Source organism: Manacus candei, unplaced genomic scaffold, assembly GCF_025592945.1.
Source record: "Manacus candei isolate 608988 ecotype Guabito, Panama unplaced genomic scaffold, ASM2559294v1 h1tg000035l, whole genome shotgun sequence".
Taxonomy (NCBI): Eukaryota; Metazoa; Chordata; class Aves; order Passeriformes; family Pipridae; genus Manacus; species Manacus candei.
The window spans coordinates 5,798,510-5,810,759 of NW_026138083.1; the positions used below are offsets into that span (position 1 = coordinate 5,798,510).

The 12,250-nt window shown below is 42.0% G+C and overlaps 1 long non-coding RNA gene across 1 annotated transcript; it reads left to right on the forward strand.

Annotated features, from left to right (window-relative positions):
* Positions 1 to 5,661: 5,661 nt before the first annotated feature.
* On the forward strand, positions 5,662 to 9,645 carry LOC127473244 (uncharacterized). The gene is made up of 4 exons (XR_007905328.1): positions 5,662 to 5,847; positions 6,285 to 6,419; positions 6,559 to 6,653; positions 9,346 to 9,645. It is a non-coding gene; the product is annotated as an uncharacterized LOC127473244 (long non-coding RNA).
* Positions 9,646 to 12,250: the final 2,605 nt, after the last annotated feature.

Here is a 12,250-nt window from a genome sequence, read left to right on the forward strand (position 1 = left end):
TAGAAAAGGCTGTTTTCCCTAGAGATTTCTTGTAGGTCTTGGCTTCTGCCGAGCTAAATGCAACAAGGAAATAGTCTTTTTTCAAGGTACTTTATTATCTCCAGCCAAAATCAGGAAACAATACTTTGTGAGAAAATTATATAAACGTATATTAACTAAACTTTTGTAAAGATTCAGGAATTTGGATTTTGATCAGTTTGTATTTTCTCCAGACCTATCTTATCCTCCACATCTCAGCACAGTTATTCTGTTTGTCTAACTCAGGATGTCATCAGAAATGCTAGCAAGAGGCATTTGAGTCTGTATAAATCTCATCATTGCAAGCCTTAATTTTTTACTAAAAATCAGATGTGGATGAGAAATCATAAAATTATAGCATGCTGTTCAAGAATGTTGCTGTCTTGTTATTTTTTTCTTGTTTTCAGGCTTTTGGGGTAGATAGACACTGCTCACATTTGATGGCATTGTTCTACCATCATGAGGGCTGGAAATATATTTATTTATTACAATCATAGCTAAGATCTTAAAATAATCTGGGGTCTCTGTTCAGTCATTGTAAAATCCTGAGATAAAATTCCATTGGTATTTTAGCAGCTACCCTGAGGCTCAATGTTTTAATTTTCGCTTGATGCAAACCCCCCACTTTTTCTTGAAGTTCTCAGTTTTCCCCCTTTTTAGTTCAGAACTGAGATCAAAATAGTTTAGCTTCCTTGAAATAGCTAACCTGCTATTCCCATCTGGAAAATGGAGACTGGGAGCCAAAACATTTATGTTGAATTAGAGAAGATGCTCCTCACACTAAGCCTTGTTTCATGTTGCAGCTCTGTGAAAAATGGGAGGAGAGCGGCTGCCTTTTGAAGGAGATGACCAATTTTCTTTTGATCTGTTTTTAATACAGAGCTTGGTCTAAAGGCCAACCTCAGGCATCACAGACATGACCAGAGAAATGCTGCTTCAAAGGGTGGAGAAGGTGGAATTACAGCATTGCTTCATCTCTCTGGGCAGGAATGGTTTGCTAAAAACTCACTTTATGCCATCTTTAAATTAAAAAGAAATACAAAGAAAGGATTATTTAGCGAGCTAATTGAGGAGTTTTCTTGTGGGTAATTCCTGTGCATGCTGTGCTTTCTCTTAAGCTCTTTTTGAACTTTAGACAGAGTGTTCTAGGTCCTTGAATACAGAGCCTGGAATGACTCTTCTAACCAAAGAAGATGGTTTCAAGGCCTTCCCAAAACACCTGACACAGCCCTTGCCCTGAACCTATTGACGCGTGGTGGGAATGATGCCTATCTTTGGGATACTCAGCTTGATGGACAGTCTGACTGAGGGAAGTATCCCTGACAATCTGTTCTAATTTGGTCATATATAGAGTGTTAGTATCCAACTCAATTGGCTATTTTTGCATTAAGATGAATTATCTTTGTCCCTAAACAAAGCTGTTCATATCACAGTGCTGCAAAGCTACCAAGACTTACCCCTTCACAGAGAAGATCGTTTTACCTGAAAGATTCCACCAACCCAAGTATTGAAAGCCAATCCAAACATAAAAGCATCAGGAAGAATTTTCATCATTTAAAACAAAATCTTTCCTGCAGCCCCATGGTTGAAGTGACAGCATTCTCCACATGCCACAACCAGCTTTATCCCCTATCATCAGGAGATTATTTTTCTTAGAAATATTTATGATTTTCTCTTCTGAAGTGGATTGATTATTTCGGTTTCAGCAAATTCTGCTGTTTCTCACCTGCAAAATCTTCCCTGTTCCTGTTGAGATCCTGTTCATCACCTCGGGCTGGTCTAATGACTCCTAATAGCTCGCGTTCATTAGGCCTCGAGGAGCTGCTTTAACACACTGAGCCCTTTGTAGGGCAAAAGGCAGGGTCTCAGCTGGTGCCTGCTGAATTAGAAACAATTAGAAATGCTTTAATTGGAGTCAACAGAGCTACCTAAACTTACCACATTTGAGGAGCCAGCATAGGCTGAGCAGCACCCGCAGTTTACGGGACTCGACTGCTGATTATGACTCACGGGCAGACTGGGAAAATGGTGAATTTTTGAACAATATCCCTTTCTGTGTTGCAAGCAGGTCAAATGCTGTCCTGCTTTTACGATCCAACAGGGAGATAGGGTTTAGGAGCACACAAAAGCCCTAGCAAAAGAGTTGGAGTTGAGGTCACATTTTCATACCCACATTATTGAACCATATATTTGAAAGACAAAAGAGCAGGCGATGTCCTGACATGTAGCTGTTGCTTAATGATTGTGTTGTCGGTCTGGAGAGGGCGGAGTGGGGAGTTGCTTAACAGTTTTACATTTTCCCATGGTATAACACTGGTGATATGGTTAGCTGTAATTAAAGGGTTATATAAATAAGCCATTGGGAAACAAATTAATTTATTTCCTTGGTGGGGCTAGTTATGTAATTTGGGCCTTTCACGTTGATCTACTTTCTCTTTGAAGCACTCAGCACCCCCCCTAAAACTGGTCCTTCTATCTCAGTTGTTTTCAAGTAATTTCCAAACACGTCAAGGAATGCAGATGTTAAATGTGCTGCAGCCTGAACTTCATTGAAGCAGCAATGCCCTTAATGAGAAAAAGCTGGAGAGCGGAGTGAGACCTGGCCTGTAAAACGGTTTTATGGCATGTTTATTGCTTTATCAGCAAAGGCCTTCGAAGAGGTAGAACAGAGGTGCTCAGAGAGGTGCACAGAGCTGTCGGTCCAACGGGCCACACTCAACAGCAGCAACCACCCACTGCCCCCAGCCCTTGCAGGGAGTGGGAGAATCCAACACCCCGACCTCATTTGGGACAACTCCATCGGCTTTGGTGATACTCAACCTTCATTTACTCAGGATCTGGCACAGTCTTGGGGATGGGAAGAGGAAGGATGGGCTGGTTCCTACGCCGAGCAGAGAAACCGCCCTTTTCCAAGGAAATAATAAGATGTCATTAAAAGTCCAGCTTAAAAAAACCTAAGTTTTCCTCTTGCATCTGTGTTTCTTTTATGAGCTTGTAAGCAACATCATTAAGCTACTTGCCATTCTCTGAGCAGATCTTTATTTAATCATGCATTTTTTTTTGCATTCTCTTCCCTAGAAATGTAAAACCTCAAGCATTATAAATTTTTAAACAAATTCCTAAAGTTTAATTCTGTATATGGAGCTGTAGTATAGAAAACAAACAATTTCCATGAATGCTATTTGTACTAACAGCTATACTGGTTTCCTGTAATAGACACCAATTTGACTTCACCAAAAAAAAAAAAAAAAAAAAAGGAAAAAATAAGAAAAAAGGAGGAAAAAGTAGCATTTTAGTGTCTTGACATAGAGATCATGGCTACACTTCAGACAGCTCTTCCAGGCTCCAACTGGGAGATTCAAACAAGCTTCACCAACCAAAGGGAAGTGTGTATCTGTGATATTTCTGGTGTTGAATGAAAATACAAAAAGCATTACATTAGTTACGGAGCACGGCCTCATCCCTTTCCTCCTCTGACATACATGCCTGGCTAGAAAAGATCTCATCCCTAACCTCTTGGACTTAACATTGTGGAAGACCCTACTGGCAGAGGGGGAAAGGCAGTGCTGTTTTCTCTTTGGTTTAGATTTTAAGATTTCTAGTCTCAGGATAATTCCAGATCCTGGTTGGCTGCACTAATTTCCTTTTAAACTTTCGCTTAATGTAGTGCAGTAACTTCACAGCATGTGCCTTAGGAATGAACATCAACCAAAACTGCTGATCGTGTTTATCTTACACTACAGGGAAGCCACTGATCAAAGCAATGTATATTTTAATCAAAACTACTTCCCAAAGTGGCAGCTTCCACTGCCAGAGTGTCTCTGCTAACACTGCAGAAAGAATAAAGGAAAACAAGTCCTCCCAATTAATAACAGTCTGGAGGCAAATCTGAAGCCACCCAGCAGAGCTTCACATCACTGAAGTGGATATCAAGTGGAAGACTCCAATAAAGTCAGGCTGGAGCCTTGGGTGTGTTTGTCTCTCTCTGGTGGATTTTGAAGGGAGTGAGACCCTATGCTCACTCACAGACTGTCAGTCACTTCAGCATTTTGAAGGTTAATGGCTTTGATTTTCAAATTCTCATCACAGACTGCAAAGAACAGGAAGAAATGATTGTGAAGTAAGGAACAGGACCATGGTGGGTTGGACTTCTCTGTGGGGGTTTGGATAGTTGTTGTGGGAGCTTTCAACCATTTGCAGTCAGCACTGGATTAGGCACAACCTGTGCAGAATAAGAGGTACTAAGGTGCAGTCCCTGGCTCTCCTCTGACTTTACAGAACAGCCAGGCACACGTCTTTGGTGTCTGAGCTTGTCGGTGTCCAGAAGTCACTGTTTATGGCCAATTCAGCCCAGTTCCCTCCTCAAGATGAGCCAACAGAGCACTGTTGTTTCCTTGAGGAGGTTTCCAAAAGGCATCATGGGAATGTGCAGTAAATAGGCAGTGTTAATAGTGACATCAGTGGAATGAGAAGCCTTTAGGCATTTGAAGGGCTGAGACTGAGATTTGTGAGATCAGAAATGGTGATTTCCTATAAAAATCACAGGTAAATTTGGACAAATTGCTTAAACTTGGTGTCCTTAATGCTCAAAATTACCTAAACATCTGCATTAATCCATTTATCTTAAAGAAACTTAACTTTAATCATACTTAACTTCAATAATACACTTGTGTCCCAATTATGCTAATAACACTCAAGTATGTACTTGAGTGTTTCACTGGCTGATATTCTTCTGAATTGCAATTCCATGTCTCGCATTTCCAGGGATGTTGTACTTCCCCTGAAGGAGGAAAGCAATGTGGCTGGCTAGGAACTACAGGATTACTCATATTTGTTAGATCTTGGTGGGAACTTCTGAAGAAAATGGCCGTGTTTTGAGATACAAGGACCCCTCTTTTTCTTCTTTATTTTTTTTGATGTTATGTAGGGAAAATAATTTTTAAATAAGTCACTGAGGGTTTGTTTTTTTAAATGGTTGGGTGATAGAATTTTGCCCTTCAGTTGAAGAAATGAAGTGTTCTTAAAGTTACTGCTTTGAGAAAAAAAAAATGTCTTGGAATACTAATCTTATGCTCTTTATTTGCATTCTTGAGATTTAAAATGACTTTAAAGTTTTTATTGAAAAATCTGGAGAATAAAACTGCTCTTTGTCTTGTGGGTCAGGTTTCAGCAGAGACTCAGTCTCACTGCTGACTTTTGAACCTCTGAAGATGCTGCTGTGCTTGGACTCGGTGTGACTGCTCTCCGAAGAAGAGCGGCATTGTAAGTCATCTATGTGATGTTTTCCCTCTTGCTGTTGAGAATCTACTCACAAAGGAAGGGCCAAAAATACTTTGAGCAAGGTTCTGTGAGTTTACATAGCTGATTAAAACTCGAGGCCCCGTTCCTTTGTTGAAATAGTATCCACTATCCATCACAACAGCCCGTCTGAGCCGCAGGGTAAATCACCCCTTTGGCAGCCATATTGCTAAAGCTCAGCCTCACACCGAGGTGAGAAAATAAACTGAGGACCCTTTGAGGAAATTTTTGAAGACTGTATGTAAGCTCAATATCTTTATTATTTCTTGCCACAGCTGACTGGGTCTCTGGTTTTATGTGTCTGCTCAAACAACAGCACCAGCGAGCGAAGCTGCTGCCGACTCCTGGCCATCGCAGACGAGGAGCCTGCTGGGGTAGAGAGCAGCAGTTTGGCAATTCCCAAGGAAATCTGAACTTTTGATCTTCTGACCTTTGAAAGGGGATGGTTTTTAAATGCACAGCAAATACTACAGTCCTATTAGCCACGGGCAGATGTGACTGACACAGATGAGCTGTTGGCCTTCCTAGGAGGTAATGATCACCTGCATCTCGTTGTGCAGGCAGCAGGCAACACGAGGAGATGCATCCTCAGGATATATGAGCCTTGCAAGATGTGTTATTGTCCTTCAGCAGTAAGCAGGGCTGCCTCTGGGCAGTGTAGGTAGGACAGAACTGAAACAAGACAAGAAGAAAAGCAGCAAAAATGAAACTGCCTCAAAAGCTCCTTTTAATGTGCAGCACACAGGGAATAAATGGGTGCTGATTATGATGAAGCCTTTTGCTCCTGTAGTGCTTGGCACTCCTTAAGATGTCCTGATGGCTTTGAATTGTTCTCCTCCATTGCAGCATCAAAGAGTAAATAGGCTGAATGTTGCCTGGTTTGGTCATTTGAACATTATCCTTTTTAACCTTCCTTTTTCTCTTTCTTCCTGTCTCACTTTCTTTCTTGGATAATGTTTTGCTTTCAGATGCTGCATCAACACAATGCTGTCTGAATATGCCACAGGGGAGACAAGCTCGGTACCCCATGAACTTTATTGCCATGGAGAATTTGGCAGAAGTCATCATACCTTGCAGCCAACATCTTCCTGTGGCAGGCTCAGGTAAAGGACCAGGACCCAGGTCTTCAGACATGTCCAGTGGTTCTGAATGCTGTAATGCTTTGAAATCAATTTGTCAGGTGTGCTGAACCACACAAATCTGAAATAACCTTTCCTCTTTATTTCCTTGAATATAATACAGGTCTTGTATCTATGTTTCCTTGAACTTCCCAAGAGTTCCAGTCTGACCACACTGGTTTTGTACTGTGGGATGCCTAGAAAATAGGGATGCCCTCAGTAAGTATGAAACATTTCTTATTTCTTGCATCAGGCATATTCTCTTGTGATAGTTTTTACTGTCTTCTCCATTTTGCCATGTCCTGTGTTTCCAGGATAATCCCACACCAACTAAAATATTGATTTATTTAAAACACAACTAATGAGCTTTCTTTGTCCTCTGTCTCACACTCGAAAATCCCACCTGATCCCTAATTAACAAATTGATTTATTAAAACTATAACTAATGGCCTCCCTTTGTCCTTTTCTTCCAGCTGCAAAATCCCACCTGATCCCAGATTATCACATTGATTTATTTAAATTTAAAATATATGCATTGCACAGTTTCTCTATCATGCCCCTCAGTGAATGCCTCAGACATATGTTTCAGTTAAGTGCTGACACTCTGATTTTACCACTGACAGATCAAATACTTTAAGAGAAAAGCAGTTGTTTAAAATGCCACATTGTTCCCCCAGGTGTTCAAGCATTTGAGTATTCTTAGTATTAAGGTCGATATGAAGTCACTGGTAGAGAATCAGTCTTGCAGATCCATCCCAAGGAATAACCAGAGCATGTTTTTCTTCCAATATTTGGGTCATCCCACTGGTGTGAGCGGATCTTTGCAAGCCACTGTCCATGAGTCTCGTGCATCCAGTGTTTTTGCTGGATGATGGGTTTTTTGCTCCAAAGCGCTGCCAATGTCCAGTGGTGTTCTGCCTCACACAGAATAAACAACTGAGAAACATCAGCCAGAACAGGGGGAGCAGAGCAGGACTTGCGTGCCAGGGCTGATTTGCTGCGGGCTCTGCCTCTCGTAAACAGCTTGTGACAAGTCTAGCACGGTTTGCAAGTGTGTGTGTGTGAGTAACAAGGGCTCAGAAATACCACTCATCGACAGGATCTGACCTTGGGCTTGCACTGATAGGAACACATCTGCAGGCAACACGAGGCCGTTACATCCCGGTATGTAAACACTGAGGTGTCCTTGGCCCTCTTCCCTGCAGTGTTCCACAAAAACAAGCAGCGGGTCACTCACAGCAGACAATGCCTTCAGAGGGAGGAACTGAGGAATAACGGGCTGTTTCAGATGAAGCAAGAGAGAACGACACGGTCTCTGACAATGAAGGCATGTGGTTGCAGGTTAAGTGGATTTCTTGCATCCAAAGGAACAGGAGAGAAATATGCCAATTGCTGTGCCAGCCAACCAACCTCCTTGGGGCACAGTACAAGTAGCAGGGCCCCATCACATGCTGGTAACCACTCCAAAACCACTCATCTTCTTTTCCCTCTGAGCTGTCCCTTCTATTTCTCTGGTCGATAAAACAAGATCAAGCTGAAATCAAAAGTACCCAGAGGCTACTACAGCCCCTGCTCCCAAGACTGACAAGACCCCCACATCAGTGGTGGTAACCTTTACAAGCTCTTGAAGCTCTTTCTGAGTAGTGCAGTGCAGGTCCACCTCACCAGCTGTGCTTAAAAAGGGACCTGAAGGAGACCCAGCACCTCTGCAAAGGGAAATTTGAAGCAGTGTCTGAGACAAAGGCCCAGAGGTGTCAGCCTGCCTTGCAGCAGTGCTCTCAAACTTTGGCAAGCAGGCCCATGTTAAAGTGCTCTAGTGTTCCTCAAGGAGGGTTGGTGGTCTCTCTTGGGTAGCAGTAGTCTGCTCTTGTCTTCCAGTCCCTGACTCAGGCTTCCAGAACAAAGCTATAGAATGTCTGGCTCCATGACTTAATTGAGTGGTAAGCTCTTTATTTCACTTGGCCAGCACCTCCTCTGGCTTCCATCCTAATGGGGAGATTTCTTAGTTAATTCTATCGACTTTCTGCACAATCTCCCTTCCAGTCTCCTCTACCCTCACAGGTTTTTTTCTTTAACATTTGTGGCTGTAGTCCTGTGTGCAGTTGTGTCTGTGAACAAGAATACAGCTACACACAACAGACAAAAAGCACCACAGTCTAAATATAAATTAATGAAAGTAAAAAAGGAGCTACATAGCTTATTTTCACCTGATCTGCCACATTGCCTAGCACAGTTTGGAGCAGATAAGGCACTTAATTTTAATTCTAAGTATGAGAAGAGTGGCATCTACCTGCTTACCCTTTAAAATGTCGTTTTCCTACTCCCTCCCTAGAAACAATGTGCACACATCATAGATCAGATAGGACAGAAACGGGAAGTTCTTCTTTTTGTATGGGAATTTAGACACCTCAATTCCCATCACATTTGTCTTGCAACATAGGCCTTCTCCTCCCTCTGCCTGGTGCATCCTGCAAGGCTTCCAGCAAGCCCTCCTGGCAGGCAGATTATTTTGAACATAATAGTCCCACAGGGAGCCAACTTGGAGATCTGGGAGACCTGAATCCGTGGCTTCCTTGCCTCAAGGGTTCAAACCCACATCTCATAGCAGGCCATGGGCTAGGATGGGATGGGTTTTTTCCCAGCTCCATCATAAGCTGTGCCCTTGTGCTGAAAGGGATGAATAGAGCCGAAAGGGGAAAGTAATCATGGGTGATGAGGGATGCTGTCTGGGAAAGGAGGCGCAGGAGACACCTTGTTTTGGTTTCTGCTCTCAGACTGTTTCCATATTTTGTCCAAAGATGATTACTTTTGAAACTCATAATTATTTTCTGGAGAAGGGACCTTTCCAGGCAGTTAGAGTCATTCCCAGATTCCCTTCCACTCTTTGTAAGTCTTGTCTTCCTTCTTTTAGAGCCCAAAAACCTCAGAAAGAAGATCACAGGTACCACCAACAAAGACTACCTGTATGTGTCCAACAACCATCTTGGGTGTTTGAAGTCCCACTCCAACCCCTAGGTGTGGGATGCTTGTCTGTCATCGTGCCTAACAAAAGATAAGTGACAATTAATTAAAAAAAAATCCAAAAGTATGAAAGAGACCTTTTCTATGAAAATTTCTGTTTCACCAGTCGTCCCCCCTTACCTTCCATCACTGTATTCATCTCACAGAAGTGAATTAACCAGAAAATGCCAAAGGAAATGCATGACTGCCAAGCCAGTCACTCCAGGTATTATCTTATTAATCTTAATTGGCATTTCCTTGTTTGTCTCTTATGTTTCTCCTTGCTGCAGCTTTGCATAACCCTTTTTCTAAATTCCAGGTGATGAGTCCAGAGAAAAGCAGTGTTTGTTATCTAAGGAACCACATCTTAGTGGAAGATTGCTTTGAGGGTATTTGATACTATAATATCAGAGAGAAAGTATCCAAATGAAACCATAAGTAATAACCAGTAGCTTTAAAGTAATGAAACCTTGAATTTCTTCTTAGCTTTGCTTCTGGAAACTCAGCTCCAAGAATGCGATGTCTTTATCAGATTCTTTAAGACCAACCTCGGCTTTCAGCCGTGTTCAGACTCTGAAGTGTAGCAGAAAATACATCCCTGCCCTCTTGGCACTATGTGTCTAGGTGATAGTGCACATCTCATGGACCAAACCTCTACCCAGATTTTCACAAGAAGTACAAACTCACACAGTAAAAGTGTGGGAGCATATTTCTTTTTTTTCCTAGAAATCCAAGAAAAATATTTCCCAGCCAGTTTATTCAGCCCCAGCAGTACTGCCACAATCATGTAGAAAATTCACAATTGCGTTCCCAGCCCTCAAAGCTTCCTTGCTGTGAAACTTCAGTTCCAGAAACTGGAATTGCTCAAAAGCCTGGAGATATTTGGAAAAGGGAGTTCACCTACACTGAACAAATCCTTGATGTTACCACATCAGCGGTGATGAAACCATGTCGGCAAAGCTGTGCTCAGTAAATTACTGTGTCATACATCTTAGCTTCTTTGGTTCCACCATGTTTAAGCAGGCAGCATATTCTTCTTATCTTTGGATGACCCAGAAAGAAAGGCTCCTTATTCCACTGTTAGTAAGTTCTTTGAGGTCAGTGAAAACTTTTGGAGTGTGAAGGATGTTCGCCTGTGTAGTCATTTAAAGTTCTTCCAAACTGCTGCACCTGGGTGAAAATGAGTTTCACACACCTACCAGAAACAGGGAAGAGGAAATGCTGCTTGCACTTGTAGAAGAATTAATTTGTGCATCTTCAAAGCCTACAAAAATGCTTGGTTTTTTAAATAAATTGATGATACTTAGAAGCAGGTGTTTCAAAGCTGAAACAGCCACCTTCAGGAAACAAAGCACAAGATTTACTTGGTAAAGGTTTACTTGGGTGGTCAACCTTCGTGATATCTCTTCAAGGCTTGCCTTCAAGGCCACCTTTCTCTCTCACATGTATTTCTTCTACTGCACAGTTGTCTGCATGAGCTGTGTCTCTGTGGTGTCTGGATACTTAACTATACTTTTAGGATATATGCTCATTTTCCATCTGGGGAAACAGACCACAATAGTCTCTTGGTCAGGAGATGTGTGGTGCAAACCAGAACTGAGATCCTCATTTCCAGCAAAACAGCCTTCTGTAATGTCAAGGTGCGGGAAGAGATTATGTGCCGCTACCATGTAATTAATAGATATAAGGAAATGGGAAAGCAGATAAATAGGCATGAAGAAGCCTTTATTTTCTGTTTGCAGATCCATCAGGACTGCAGACACAGAAAAGACCTGTACCTACATTGAGTCTTTGGAATAATGGTCATTTCATAGGCATAATTATTTATCTACCCACAGGCCTAATGTCAGTAAAGTAGTTCAAGATCTTCAGATACAAGTTATTTTCAGTCAGAGCATAATGAATAAGTTTCTCTAGCACAGAGGATGTTTGGTATCATTACTCTAACTGGACAAACTGGTTTATCATCATCAATATACCAAATAGGGGCACATCACAGTTTGTTTCCAAAGCTTGTTTTTCCATCTTGTATTTCTCTGGAAAGACATATGAATGCAGAGTAATAATTCTCAAGCCAACACCTTCCTGGTGGCATTGTGTCACCTTCACTAAAGAACCAATAAATCTATTTGGCCCTTTTGCAGATGGTTTAGCTTTGGGAGAGAGAGTTCTGGACCTACTCATTGATGGTTCTTGACATTGGGCCCTTCGCTTCAGGAAGCAAAGAAACTTTCTCCCCGTAGCAAACACTGTGACTGAACCCAAGAAATCTAGGCAGTGTCTTCCATGGGAGGCTAAAGATGCCTTTTAACAGAGTTTCTTAGGGTTTCCCCAGTTATTCTATAGCAAATAAATCACCAGAGAATCACAGAGACGTTTCCTGGTGGTAGATGTGCTCTGACATTGCTTACCAGCAAGAAAACATGTGACAAGTTCTGCCAAAGGGCTGCTCTAGAACGTCAAAGAGCAAGAAGGGAACTTGTGCTCTAACAGCAGGAAAAGACATTTCTTCATAATCAGAGGGTAGAAACCAGTTCCATTATATTCTCTTCTCATGTTTTGAGCAGAGCTTTGACAAAGGAGTGAATTTGCCCCAGAGCAGTTTAAACCAAAAACCCAAGAGATCTACTCCACAGGCATTTTTCTGGCATTCTCTGACATGCAGATGACTGATAATATCACCGTAACAGCTGTTATCTCAAATGTCTGCCTCCAGGCAAATTAAAAGTAAGGAAAAGCCAAAACACTTGAAGAGATGAATATAGCAGGCATTTGCCAGTAATTTGCTGGCCCTGGATCTCCTGCTGTCAGGGGTA